Genomic DNA, 15,100 nt, shown 5'->3' on the forward strand with positions numbered 1-15,100 from the left:
AAAATGCTTACCAGTTCATCATCAGTACAGTTTTGAGTGCCAGGGTAGAGGTTTTTGTTGAATTGGAACTGTCCTGCCTACTGCTACAGTATTCTTTAAAAACAAAACAAAACAAAAAAAAACCAAAAACCAAAAACCTTAAGTTTCTGTATACTCCCCAAACTAAATACAGTAATGATATGTGACTCGACCAATGCATGCCCCCACTCCACCCCTGCCTGCAACATACCTGGGCAAAGGTACTCAAAAATGTTAACTGTTACAGACTTTAAGGAGGATACTTTTGAAAAAAATGAAAAGCCTGTATGTGTCTAAGGGAACTCAAAAATTATTTTAATGACCTAACACATTAAATTAGAAATTCATATCAACTTTCCGAAGTTCCTTAAAACAAAAGTTTGTCTTTAATGAGAAAATAAAATCAGTAAAACCTGGGCAGCTGAGAATATGTATGGTTTCTAATGAGATCAGAAATGCTTCCCATAATATGGTAAAAATTTATCAATTTAATAATCCAAATCTAACACAATTTCTCAGGATATAAAGTAGTTCTAAAACCCAAAACAGCAAAAACAAAAGACAAAGCACCAGGAATTAAAATTTAATATATGCAAATCCAGTTTTCTAATTAACAAAGGCTGTTACTCTATAATACCAATATCATCTGTAAATGGCAAGTCAACTAATCCAAATGTAATAAAATGCTGCCTCATTTATTATTCTAATCCAAAATCAACGTTAACTATAAAAAAATGGAAAATAAAAGGAGAAAGAGTGAAATCTACCAAAATCAAAGAGTAACCCCTAGAAATTTTGAAACTGGGTATGTTACTCTAACTTAGAAGTCTCAAAATATTCTATATGAAGTACTAAAGTCTAATTGGGGCCAAAAATGCAAAGTATTTCAAAAAAACCTTCTAGGCCTTATCGTACTCAAGACAGAATTGCTGCTCACTATGAAGCAATGACTATGGTGTCCCCTGCTCTCTCTGCTATGCTAATAATCTGCATATTGTGAAGCCAACTACAGACTTAGAAGTCACTTCTGATATAAATTAAGACCAAATCAATTATTTTTTGTCCAAATTTTATTGCTAAATTGTTTTAAACCATCTTTTGTGGTGGCTTAAAACCAGCAAATTCTTTATCACTTGCTTAATTTAAAACAGTTACTACACACTGGGCATGGTGCCTCACGCCTGTAATCCCAACTCTTTAGGAGGCCGAGGAGGGCAGATCACGAGGTCAAGAGATCGAGACCAACCTGGCCAACATGGTGAAACCCCGACTCTACTAAAAATACAAAAAATTAGCTGGACGTAGTGGCACGTGCCTGTAATCCCAGCTACTCGGGAGGCTGAGGCAGGAGAATCGCTTGAACCCGGGAGGCAGAGGTTGCAGTGAGCCAAGATCGCACCACTGCACTCTAGCATGGCGACAGAGCGAGATTCCATCTCAAAAACAGACAAACAAAAAACACATACAGTTACTACAAACCAGGTCTTTTAGAGAGAAGCACATGCTAGAAAAATATTTCAGAAATACAGAAAAGTGTCACAGGCTAATTCTGAAGAACCAGGTATAAAAATGGATACCCACAGATACCTAAGACTGGGAAGAGACATCTTGTTTCTCTGTTCATTTCATAAACTCTCTATGGGCCAAAATTTAGTTCTTTGGGAACTTCCTGAGTTAACTCTGCTTCACACTTCATAACAGATGTGTCCAGAAGCCAGCCATTAATGGTTTCCCTGCCTCCTGGATGAGTGGCTCAACAATCTCAGAAAAACAAAGACATCAAGATTTGGAAATGCAGCCACCACTGGGGTCATTAGTCTATAGAAAACATAAAAAAGAATCAAGCGGCAGCTTGGGGGAAAGAAAAACCCATTCTTCTAAGTGCCTACCCACAGCTTAAAAAGTTGGTTTAAGACATTAAGATGAAGCATCTCACTGCCTGGTAGGTATTTTTTTCTGAAAAAGTGAGTATGCCCATAAGGGAACTTAGTTGTAAGAAACTTGTAATTTATAAAAAGCGGTATTTCAGCCACAGAGTTGGTGTTGGGTTTACTTATCTATTTTGAATTTAAAAGGCTTATAAATAAAGCAGTGACACTGCTTACTGGGAAATGCTGTACCAAAAAATGTTATTTTGCTGTAGGCTTGGCAACTAGGAGAAATCTGTATTTTTTTTTTGAGACACGGTTCCACTTTTTTTTTTTTTTTTTTGAGACAGTCTCACTCTGTCACCCAGGCTGGAGTGCAGTGTCACGATCTTGGCTCACTGCAAGCTCCGCCTCCCAGGTTCACACCATACTCCTGCCTCAGCCTCCCGAGTAGCTGGGACTACAGGCGCCACCACCATGCCCAGCTAATTTTTTGTATTTTTAGTAGAGATGGGGTTTCACCGTTTAGCCAGGATGGTCTTGATCTCCTGACCTCGTGATCCGCCCATCTCAGCCTCCCAAAGTGCTGGGATTACAGCCACCGCGCCCGGCATTTTTTTTTTTTTTGAGACGGAGTTTTGCTCTTGTTGCCCAGGCTGGAGTGCAATGGCACAATCTTGGCTCACTGCAACCTCTGCCTCCCAGGCTCAAGCAATTCTCCTTCCTCAACCTCCTGAGTAGCTGGGACTACAGGCGCGTACCACCACATCATGCTAATTTTTGTATTTTTAATAGAGACAGGGCTTCACCATGTTGGCCAGGCTGGTCTCAAACTCCTGACCTCAGGTGATCCACCTGCCTCAGCCTCCCAAAGTGCTGGGATTACAGGCATGAGCCACTGCGCCTGGCCAGGGTTCCACTTTTCAACCAGGCTGGAGTGTAGTGGTGTAATCATAGCTCACTGCAGCCTTGACTTCCTGGGCACAAGTGATCCTCCCACCTCAGCCCCACCAGACAGCTGGGACTACAGGTGCACACTACCTAGACGCCTGGCTATATTTTGTGTGTGTGTGTGTGTGTGTGTGTGTTTTTTTTTTGTAGAGATGGGGTGTTGCCATGTTGCCCAAGCTGGTCCTGAACTCCTGAGCTCAAGCGATCTGGCCTCCCAAAGTGCTGGGATTACAGGTGTGCACCACCATGCCTGGCCAGGAATGTATGTTCACGTTAACTCAGAACATTCTACAACTTTCAGTGTAAAGATTATAATGCTCTTCATATGCATATTTCTGACATTGCTAATAACCTTGGAAATTCCATAATCTCCCTTTCTCCAGAACAAAGTGTGCCCTCCATGCATTTGTTCATGGAGATCATTTCTCTAAGATTTTCTCCATTTGCAGCTGAAGTAACAGTCATATGCATTGGCACCTTCAAAAGCATTTGCAAAGATTTTTCTGTTTTTTTTTTTTTTGCTTTAAATACTTTTCTCAGTAGATAAAACAAGCACACAATTCAGAAATATAAGCAAAGAAGGCTTCCTTCTCACTCTTATCCCTCCAGCCACGCAGCTCCCCATCCCAGAAGGGGCCACTGTTACCCTTTCTTGTGAGTGTTTTGAACTATAACAAGCCAAACAATTCTTTGGAAAAAAGTTTCAACCAAACTCTATCAGTCAGTCATTATAGGTGATAAGAAAAAGAAGAGAAGGACCCTATGTTTCTTTGCAGCTACTGCTTGCTGTTAAGAAACATAAGTTCAAATCAATAGCTGGCTCCAGGGTTCATTAATGTTATCTAGGCTGGGCGTGGTGGCTCACGCCTGTAATCCCAGCACTTTGGGAGGCCAAGGCGGGCGAATCACGAGGTCAGGAGATCGAGACCATCCTGGCTAACATGGTGAAACCCCGTCTCTACTAAAAATACAAAAAATTAGCTGGGCATGGTGGTGGGCACCTGTAGTCCCAGCTACTCAGGAGGCTGAGGCAGGAGAATGGCGTGAACCCAGGAGGCAGAGCTCGCAGTGAGCCGAGATCGAGCCACTGCACTCCAGCCTGGGCGACAGAGTGAGACTCTGTCTGCAAAAAAAGAAAAAAAAAGTTATCTATTTGATTCTCCTTTATAAATGTGGACAAGGGATCCATACTTAAGTAACTGAGGGGTGGGAACAGAATAGATAAGAAATTGTCTCTGCCTGAAATTCAGGGCCCTTTCCTCACTTTCGAATGCAAAGAGAGCTAAAAACTAAAATATAGTTAATTATTACTCTTAGGGAGAAAGAAACCTTAACACTAATGCCAAAAATTGTCCCAGAGATGGGTTTTGACATGCAGAAGGATAGCTAATCCCTTCTCTTTTGCCTCATTAGGATGGCCATTAAAAAAAAAAAAATTTGCCAGGCATGGTGGCTCACGCCTATAATCCCAGCACTTTGGGAGGCCGAGGCGGGTGGAACACCTGAGGTCAGGAGAGTAGCCTGACCAACAAGGAGAAACCCCGTCTCTGCTAAAAATACAAAATTAGCTGGGCATGGTGGCACATGTCTGTAATCCTAGCTACTAGGAAGGCTGAGGCAGGAGAATCGCTTGAACTCCAGAGGCGGAGGTTGCGGTGAGCCGAAATTGCACCATTGCACTCCAGCCTGTGGGCGACAAGAGTAAAACTCTGTCTCAAAAAAAAAAAAAAAAAAAAAAATCAGATGAGCATCATTATTCCAACACCAAGGAGAACTAGCTCCCTTCAGCCAAACCTTTCAGCTCATGACATAAAAAAAGAAAAATATCCAATTTAACAAACCTACATATTGTTCATCTGTTAGACAATCATTTTCAGAGCACTTGCACTTAGCCACTCAACTGTGCTAGGAATAGAGAGATGAGTAAGACATGGTTCTTCTTCCCCTTCAACAGTCCATTTCTTCCAGCCTAGAATACACATAGCCAGCCCTCAATCAGTAGGGTTTAGACACTTGTTTTTGCCTGCCCAGCCTCCTCTTGGAAATGCCTCTGCCACGATTGATGGAAGACAGAAAGTCACTTTTCCAGCAGAGCAGAGTATACATGACTCAGTTTGACTAGTTAAGAATATTTCATCTATGTAAGATAATGACCAGTAGAGTTGGACATGTCCCCCAAACAGGGATGACAGTGACGCTGAAAAGCAGAGTTGAGACCTGCCATCACATGAAGGAAGCAAAGGGAACAATTCCTATTGATATTGTTTAAGGTCCTCAATCCAGCTGTGCCCGAAGAACAGCACTTCCCTATGCCAGCCTTTTCCAATATATAAACACACACATTATCGTTTCTGCCTAAGCTAAGTTCATGTCACTCACAACCAAAAGTCTTGACAGACCCACTGGGCAGGCGGACACAGAAGAGAAAGTGAATAAATAAGAGGGAAGATAGGGTATTTATGCAAAATAATTACACTTGTGAACTGAGTCTAGTAGAAAGAACAGGAGTTTGTAAGATGAAAGTTACTCTAAAAAATGCTTTGACTCTGATTTCATTGAAGTAAAAAAACAAAAAAACACTATATGAAAAGAGTTAAACACCCTAAATTCTAGAAGAATTCAGAGAAAGCTCAATGACCTATTAATAACAGAATTAACATTTGCAAGTATTTTATTTACGACTGAAAGTAACTAGGTGTGGGTGCAATGTCTCACACCCATAATCCCAGCATGTTAGAGGGCCGAGTTCAAGACCAGACTGAGCAACACAGCAAGACCTATGTTTCTATAAGAAAGCATGGGTGTGGACCTGTGGTCCTAGATATACAGGGGGCTGAGGTGGGAGGATCACTTGAGCCCAGGAGTTCAAGACTGCAGTGGGCAATGATCGTGCCACTGCACTCCAGCCTGGGTGACAGAGTAAGGCCCTGCCTCTAAATAAATAGAGAGTAACTAGCTTTTTGATAAGCACATGCCATCTGATGAACTACATGTAAACATTCAATTATTATTATTTTTGAGAAAGGGTCTCACTCTGTGTTACCCAGGCTGGAGTGCAGTGGTATGATCACAGCTCACTGCAGCCTCAATTCTCCAGGCTCAAGCAATCCTTCTGCCTCAGCCTCGCAAGTAGATGAGACTAGAGGTATGCGCCACCACATTCAGCTAATATTTAAAAAAAATTTAATAGGGGTCCTCCCTATGCTGCCCAGGCTGGTCTCCAACTCTTGAGCTCAAGTGATCTTCCCACCTCGGCCCCGCAAAGTGTTGGGATTACAGGTATGGGCCACTGTGCCCAGCCAACATTCAATTCTGGAGACTAACACTGTTGAGTGAACTAGCCATACTCATTCCTATTAGTCTTTGCAAATTATACCCACATCTACTGATGAGGGCCCAAACATTAACGTTTTACTAATCCAGGCCCATATCCTATTCATGTGCTTACAAAGCAAGAGTCAGACAGCTGGAATGAAAATCTAAGATTCATCTAGGCCCTAGGCTACAGATAAATTAAAACCATATGCATGATATTTGCATCTGTGCAGAAACTTTTTCAGTTTAAATCCCATCTATTTTTGGTTTTGTTGCTTGTGCTTTTGAGGTCTTAGTCATGAATTCTTTGCCTAGACCAATGTCCATGAGAGTTTCCCCCAGGTTTCCCTAGTTTCAGGTCTCACTTTGAGTCTTTTTTCTATCTTGAGTTGATTTCCGTATACGGTGAGAGATAGGGGTCTAGTTTCATTCTTCTGCACTATGGCAATCCAATTTTCCTAGCAAAACTAACTGAAAAAGGTGTCCTTGTACATTATTTGGGTGATGGATACACTAAAACCCAGATTTTTCTTTTCTTTTCTTTTCTATTTTTTTTTTTTGAGACAGTTTCACTCTTGTTGCCCAGGCTGGAGTGCAGTGGCATCACCCAACAGATGACAGTCCCAGTTTAGCAGGCTCAAGGTAAAGTCTGCAGGATCTGGCACACCAAGAATTAGTGGAGCTTGTCTATGGTAGTTCTGCAGAGCTACCACATCAAGGATGGCACCATATAGTCTGTATTTTTAGGGGCAAAAAAAAAGCAGAAAAGCATTTACTAGTATCATCTGAAAGAAAGACAAAACAAACAAAAAGATAAGCCTGTTTTAGATAAGCAAAAGACAACCCAGCTACCTCTGAACAGGCACAGATAAGCCAGAAGAAAAAGCTAGCCTCTAAGTCCAACTTGTCCAGATTACATTTTAAACTACTCCAAGTGAGGATCTAGTGTGTCATAGTGTGTCCTACTTTCCTTCAACTGCAGGTGTAAACTTTGCTACTTTATAATGTTCGGGAACCAAAACCTGAACATAACCCAAAGTGATGACTGATGTATCAGTTACACTAGTGAATGCAAAACTTTCATTTCCACTAAGAAAAGCATATCTAATATTGCACTGAGAGCTACACAAGGATCCTTACTTCTTCCTGGTTAACACCTAAACATAAGCTGCACTTAGCCTAAACTAGTGATTTTCAAACCTTATTTTTTTGAGACGGAGTCTCCCTCTGTTACCCACGCTGCAGCGCAGTGGCATAATCTCAGCTCACTGCAACCTCTGCCTCCCAGGTTCCAGCGATTCTCCCACCTCAGCCTCTCGAGTAGCTGGGATTACAGGCACGCGCCACCAGGCTGGGCTAATTTTTTAAATATTTTTAGCAGAGATGGGGTTTCAGCATGTTGGCCAGGCTGGTCTCGAACTCCTGACCTCAAGTGATCTGCCTGTCTTGGCCTCCCAAAGTGCTGGGATTACAGGTGTGAGCCACTGCGCCTAGCTTCAAACTTTTTATTTTTTAAAAGCTGTGAAACCCGTTTCCAAAGGAATCTTAGGTGAAATATAAAAAAGATAAAAACTAGAGGTGTTCAGGTTGAAAGAAAAAAAGGTTCCCTGCCCCCAAGTACCCCCACGAAATAGTCACTCATCTAAACTAAGCCCATGACACAAATTTATGCAAAAGCGGCAGGTTACTGAAATGTAGAATCTGGGCCTAGTGGGCAATCAAACCAAAGCATGAAGTTTGATGGCTATAGCAGAATTCTGATAGTTTACTGAAAATCTTCACCAATTATTATTAGTCTGATCAAAGTATGAAGTGATAGGGAATCCACAGTAAACCTAAAGGATCAGAAAATAAAGTTCACACTGTGATTTTTTAAAAAACATTTCTACCCTAAAGTTGTAAAGAAAAACAGTCTCTCTGGGATTATCTTTTACCTGGGGTTGGGAGAAGAGAAGAGTGTGGAATCAAGGGCTAGGAATGATGCTATTACTAGTGAAAAAAAACGGCAGCTGTCAGGATGGGTGCCATGGCCCATGTCTGTAATCCCAGCAGTTTGTGAGGCCAAGGAGGGTGATCACTTGAGGCCAGGAATTCACGACCAGCCTGGCCAACATGGCGAAACCCCATCTCTACTAAAAATACAATAAAATTAGCTGGGCATGGTGGCACATACCTGTAATCCCAGCTATTTTGGAGGCTGAGGCCTGAGAATCGTTTGAACCTAGGAGGTGGGGATTGCAGTGAGCAGAGATCACGCCACTGCACTCCAGCCTGGGCAAGAGTGAGACTCTGTCTCAAAAAAAAAAAAAAAAAAAAAGGGGTATCTGTATTTTCTAAGTTAATAAAAATGAGGAAGACAATCAGGCTACTACAATATAAACAATTTCATTTTTTGATAACATCAACCCAAGTTACTATGTAAGAATTTCAGATCCTTGATATTTAAATTATTCCAATTGATGCTGATGCAAGAATTTTTATATATCTCTTATAACCCCCACTGGGGTTTAAGAGTAAGATTTTTGAAGTTTCCTTAAACCAATGACCTAACTAAAAAATGTTAAGTTATGCTGGCAATTTTCTAAGAGGGACAAGCATTTGATTCTCATGAACAGAATCAAAGCATCAGTTAACTGCTACCTGTGACGATAATTTTATTTATTTAAAGAACAGATTTTGTTATGTCTCTGTGGAAACATTTAGTACCTGTTAAGATAAACTAATCAGAAAGAAAACATCAATCCTGGGAAAGCAAAACAGAGGGGTGTGTGTCTAAACTTATGGTCTGCAACTTGGCCTACAGAGGGAAGCTGGAGGAGGTGAAGGAGAGGATTCTGGCCAATAAACCCCTGGCTATGAGAACTGACCGGGACAGAAGTGCATTGCATTGGGCATGCTCAGCCATACATACATAAATTGTTGAATTTTTGTTTCAACTTGGAGTGCCAGTGAATGATAAAGACTATGCGAGATTGGTCTCCTCTTCAGACTGCTGTTTGTGCTGGCCAGAATGAGACTGTAAAAGCCCTTCTGGGAAAAGGTGCTCAAGTGAATGCTGTCAATCAAAATGGCTCTACTCCCCTACATCATGCAGCTTCCAAAAACAGGCATGAGATTGCTCTCATGTTACTAGAAGGTGGGGCTAATCCAGATGGTAAGGATCATTATGAGGCTACAGCAAAGCACCAGGCCACAGCCAAGGGTAACTTCAAGATGATTCATATCCTTCTGTACTACAAAGCATCCACAATCATCCAAGACACTGAGGGTAACACTCCTCCACACTTAGTCTGTGATAAGAGTGGAAGAAGCAAAACTGCTGGTGTCCCAAGGAGCAATATTTACATAGAGAATAAAGAAGAAAAGAAACCCCACAAGTGGCCAAAGGTGCCCTGGGTTTAGTATTCAAGAGAATGGTAGAAGGTTAAACAGCTTGGATTTCTTCTTACTTTCTATGTTGTGATGCTGTCTCCAGTGTCCTGGAAACTAACATACTTGGGCACAGGACATCATCTACAAATGTTTTCTCACCTTCAAAGTCTTATAATAAACATGTTGACTATTGTTCCTGCTGAGGTTCTTGCTCTAAACTCACAGCTTGCTTTCCGGGCACTGAGTAACTGCTGACTGTTCTACTGTTGTCACATATTCTTGTATACTGAATTTCGGCTAATTCTGAGTAAGTGATTCCGTGGCTGTTGTTAATCTTCAGCAACCTCCGAGCATGCACCTTGTATCAGTCTCTGAAATAGAAGCTCCAATAGCAACAGGCTAGTCGTTCTGCTAGATGGTTCTAGGTGGACTCCGTGATGTTCCTCCATACAGTTAAACATCCTAACTTGTTTTTCAAGCTCACTGAGGCCTATGCCAAACAGTTGTTTTTCTTCCCAACCATGAGATTTTATTTTTGTGATAGGAGGAATATTTACGTATTTCAGTGGACCAAATTTTAAGTTGGGGGTTGTGCTCGAAAATAATGAAAAACAACTTCCCATGTACACGTGTATTTTTTTTTTGATGAGCTATTTGCCAAGATAAAACGTATGGTTTTTTAAAAAGAAGTTTTAAAGTACCTATATCGAGTCAGCTTATATTGAAAAAATGTCAAGCTTGTTAAAATGATTATGTAACAAAATGTATTCTGATTTGTATTTCAGAAACTAAAAAATGTTGAAAGAAAAAAACATCATTTCTTGTATTTATGCATTTTCTTTCCTTCCTGCCTTTACCTCAGCAACATATTTAATACCTGTCTATATCACTCGAGTCAAAAACTGTGGTCACGGTAAAACCCTATTTCTTCTTATAGCCAATAAGCCCTTATTGTTCCTATTTTAGGATTTGCATCTGAAGTAGTGAACATACTTTATTTGCTTTATATGTGCCATTAAGCCCTACATTTAAATCAAACCAGTTGCAAAAAGGTTTATATATTTGCATTTTAAAAAATTAATCTTACACAGCTTTAAGATTGAGAGCCTACAGCCAGTCTGGAAACAATCACCCCACTCAATCTTTTTCTAAAATACACCGCCCTGAACAGAGGTAGCTGATTTCCATTCTCCTATAAGCTTGGGCAAAAGAGCTTCCAGATGCCGGAAACTCTTCATAGAAAGGCAGCTCTGATGCCTCCTCCTTTTCCTCCCCTCCCTCCCCAATCCACAAAACACGTAATTCTGACTATCCAGGGGCAGAATGTTCTTCTGGATTCGCAGATAAAACTGTGCAGCAAGACAGAGGTAAGAAAATAAAGTTTAGTATCCCCTTTCCTTAAGTTTACTGGAAAATGTACAGTAGTACTGAGGCTAAAAAGGGGGGTGAGGGAGTTAGAGAACCAGGAAGATTAGAAAGAAAACTACTTTGCAAATGATGACACGTATGTACTAAAGCTAAATCTGAATAATGAACATCAATTATATTACCTAGGATAATCATATTATAACACTCTTAATAAAGATAAGAAGCAGGCAGGAAATGTAACCAGTTTCTGTATTCTTCTATTCTTACTAACTTCATTGGACTTTTACTATTCTCCCAGTTTGATAATAAAAGATAACCAAATACAAAACTGCCTCCAAAAATAAACACTGATTTTCTTCAAGTTTTTAACTGTTATCAATTATTCTTTATATTTTTTTATAACTATTTCTTTAGTTGGGAGTGTAAATTTATGCAAGGCGAAAGATGGTATTTATCTAAATATAGCATTCTTTACAAAAACGTTTAGTCAAAGTAATATTTTTTGTCACCTTCCATCAACATGTGTGAATCCTTTCTACAAAAAAAAGATGCTCTAAAAGATTGTTGCCTGATCACCTCAAGTAAGAGGGGGCACAAAATCCCATCAGGCAGCTCATTCCACACTGGACAGCTTCTGTTCACAAGTTTATGCTTTACAACGCTGTGTAACCTGCCCATAGCTCTCGGTTAGGCTATAAATTCCCTAGTCACATGACAGCCTTTCAAAACTTTAAGACACGCCCCTCTTCTCCCAGTTAACCAGGATCAGTTCTTCTCACCATTCCTTCCATGATCTCATAGGCCACTCTCCAAAGGATAAGCTCCAGCTTGTCAGTCTCCCTAGTTCCCTGGATAAACTGTTATTCGGATGTGACATATTCAGGAGATGGTCGAGTGAGACAACACTACTCTAATTCTGGACATTATTTTTCAATTAATGCTCCTGAAAAATACATTTGTGTCAGTGGCATCCAGTTCATACATATGACATAAAAAATATTTTTTAAAATATGCAGTGCCTTTTCAGAATTAGCTTGTTCAGCTGATGAGGAAAAAGATAGTTTGGATGGAATCTAAGTAACAATCACCGGTCTTCAGGGTCTCCTCAACTGCAGGAACACAAGCATTCTGTTTCTGAAATGAGGGGGAAAAACAAAACAAAACCAAAAACTAAAACACAAATGTCCAGTGCAGGCCTTAGGAAAGTCAAAAGATTGAGATTCATCTTCCAAATCACACCATCAACAGAAATCTGTTATGAAAAAGCAGCACTCTGAATCACTGAAAGAACCTAGGAGCTGCCTAATCTAAACTCTTCTCATCTTACAAATTAGCAGCTGAGGTGAAGCAACTGCTTGCCCATGAGCGAGCTGGGTCTCGAGGCCACCCTCCAGACCTGAGATGCAGCACTCCTCTCACTACCCATGCAGACCAAACTCTATCTTTGGCATTCACTAAAAACAAACAGCAGCACGTTCCCTACGTACATCTGAAAGTGCCAGAACTTCAATACCCAAGGTTGAAATGGTCTTCAAAAATTAAAAGGCTCAGCCAAACCAGCTGAAGCAGCAACACAGAAATTAAGAATCTGTACGTATCTCAAGTCAGTCAGATGATTCCATCACATCCAGAGAAGAATTCAGCTCTAAGGACACTTGTCTTAAATCACTCTTACCATCACCATGGAGGCCAAGAGTCACTAGATAGTCACATTTGAAGAATCTCTTTCTATGCAAACCATAATGGTAATATCTTGTAAAATGAAAACCACAACCTTGGTATTCTTAAATAACAGGCCAGCTTTTCAAAAAACAGATGTATCCTATGTCTCCCCTTTATTATCTTCCCATTGTGAATACTCTAAGCATGTTCTTCTGAAAGTCCCTTGGGAAACTAGAGGCTTCCTTTTTTTCAAAGGAGGGAGTTGGTAGGAGCCTGGTCTATTCTCAGCTACCTCCAGGCTCCAGTCAAACTGGGAGAACAGTAAAAGTCCAAAAAGTTACATAAGCAATTGGGAAGCGGGAACACAGGACCACACATAAACTTGTGTATCAATATTCTCAGCAGTATTATTCATAATACCCCCAAAATAGGAACAACTGAAATCAACTGATGATAAATGAAATGTGGTCATATCCACATAATGGGATATGATTGAGCCATGAAAAGGAATAAAGTACCGACACATGTTCCAACATGAACCTTGAAAACATTATACTAAATGAATAAAATCAATCACAAAAGGCCAAATATTGTATGATTCCACTCATGAGGTACTTAGAATAAACAAATTCATAGCAACAGAAAAGTAAAATGGTGGTTGCCAGGGGCTGGGTAAAGGAAGAAAAGAGGAGTTATTGTTTAACAGGTATAGAGTTTCAGTTCTGCAAGATTAAAAAAGGCTAAAATGGTAAAGTTTATGTATACTTTACAACAATTAAAAATAAACACATTCTTTTTTTTTTAAAGTGGCTACTGGGAAATTTAAGGCAGCAGTATTGATTAGGGAAGCAGACAAAGTCTGCTTATAATTTCAACAGCAGGGTGGTCTGGGTTCAAAATCAGGGGCATTTATCACTGATGGATCTCTTTACCAAAAAGTGAATATTAAGCATTTGTTAATATTACCCAGAAAAGGACAGAACCTCTAGAACAAACCGTGGATGTAACACAGCATTTTGAAGGTCTATACAAATTTCCAGACCATTTTTAACACTATAATCATTTAATATGAGTGGTAATACATTAATGGAACCTAGGTGGCCCCAAAACCTTTAAGTACTTAAAGAAAAAAAAAAATGGTAGAGAGTTCACGTTACTGGCAAATCTGCTCCACTCCAAGAGGCCAGAAACAGGATATTATATTACTTTTGGCAATGAAGGCCCTGATTCACTCTGCCTTAACTAATAGATTTAATACAGCTGGGTTACTTCAGTGAGACGTTCAACTACCTTGTTTTGCAAACTTGAGCATGTGGCAGTAGAGAAAAGATCTTCAGAGAATTCCCATATGTTAAAATTTCAAATTACCTTAAGTTTCCGCTACAAAAGTAGAAGAACAAGAGGAGAGGTCCTGGGAAAAATGAAATGGAAAGCTTTTGAAAGGTAACAGAATGATGAAAAATTTAATTTTAGCACTTTAAGGAAGTTTTGTTTTCTCTCATGCTGGTGTAGTTCATTAATAGCAAACCAACAATCTAATGGTAAATAAACAGCCTGGTTCATCACATTACCTACCAATTATACAAAAATTATAATCACACTGTGACTTAAAAGTTTTATTTATTTTAAAAGTTCATCACAGGTGATCTCAGAGATTTAGTACAATATCACCTGAAATAGTTAACAGACACGGCTGGCATTTATGTCTACAAATTATCATCATTACATATTATCTTTCAGCACGTTCATTTTCCTGACCTCAATTGATGGACTAAACAGAACTCTTAAAATATGCAGCAGGACAAGGGTGCCATCTCACAGGTGTGGCTCACAGCTCCCAGCACTTTGGAAGGCTGAGGTGGGAGGATTGCTTGAGCCCAAGAGTTCAAGACCAGCCTGAAAAAAATACATATATATACGTATATGTGTATATACATATATATATGTGTGTGTATATATATATATATATATATATATATATATACATGTAAAAAGCCAGGTGTGATGGTGCATGCCTATAGTCCCAGCTACTTGGGAGGCTGAGGTGGGAGAATGGCTTGAGTTGCAGTGAGCTATGATGGTGCCACTATACTCCAGCCTGCGTTACAAAGGGAGACCCTGGAACTTTGGTTTTTTTCCCTGCTGTATCTCTAACATCTATGTCAATGGCTAGAACAAAGCAGGCACTCAATAAATGCAGACTGAATGAATGAATCTCTGCCTAGAAAAGGCTTACAGATATGACATCCAATAAATATTTGCAGTAAAAGAGGCGATGTATCAGATGTGTCACAAACTAAATCCTAGGAGGCTTCACGTTTAGTTCATTCTCAGCAGGGAGGGTGGCAACAGCTGCTGAGTTGGGGCCATTAACTTAGGTGGAGAATCTGCATTTACTGCAAAAGACTTCTGGCGCAGTTCCAGAGGCCGGAAAGCAAGGTTGTTCTAGGAACTCCTTGCTCAACTCTACTGAGTCAGAATGGTTGCTATGTCAAGCTTCTGAGTAACAAGAAATGACATGATTGGAAAGGCAGGGTGAGGATAGG

At 40.2% G+C, this 15,100-nt stretch overlaps 1 protein-coding gene and 1 pseudogene across 3 annotated transcripts in view; one reads left to right on the forward strand and one right to left on the reverse strand.

The window, feature by feature from the left end:
• The window catches only part of ADNP (activity dependent neuroprotector homeobox), a 41,905-nt gene that overhangs the window by 15,680 nt on the left and 11,125 nt on the right, over nt 1–15,100 (reverse strand). Inside the window, exon 1 of one of the 3 annotated variants that reach the window (XM_055373214.2) lies at nt 13,923–14,477. The exons of the other annotated variants lie outside the window; for them this stretch is intronic. The gene's annotated coding sequence lies outside the window, so the exon portion shown is untranslated. Of the gene's footprint in view, nt 1–13,922; nt 14,478–15,100 lie in introns of those variants that run through there. 3 annotated transcript variants of the gene reach the window in all.
• On the forward strand, nt 194–9,509 carry LOC109024317 (26S proteasome non-ATPase regulatory subunit 10-like; annotated as a pseudogene).

Source organism: Gorilla gorilla, chromosome 21 (assembly GCF_029281585.2).
Source record: "Gorilla gorilla gorilla isolate KB3781 chromosome 21, NHGRI_mGorGor1-v2.1_pri, whole genome shotgun sequence".
NCBI lineage: Eukaryota > Metazoa > Chordata > Mammalia > Primates > Hominidae > Gorilla > Gorilla gorilla.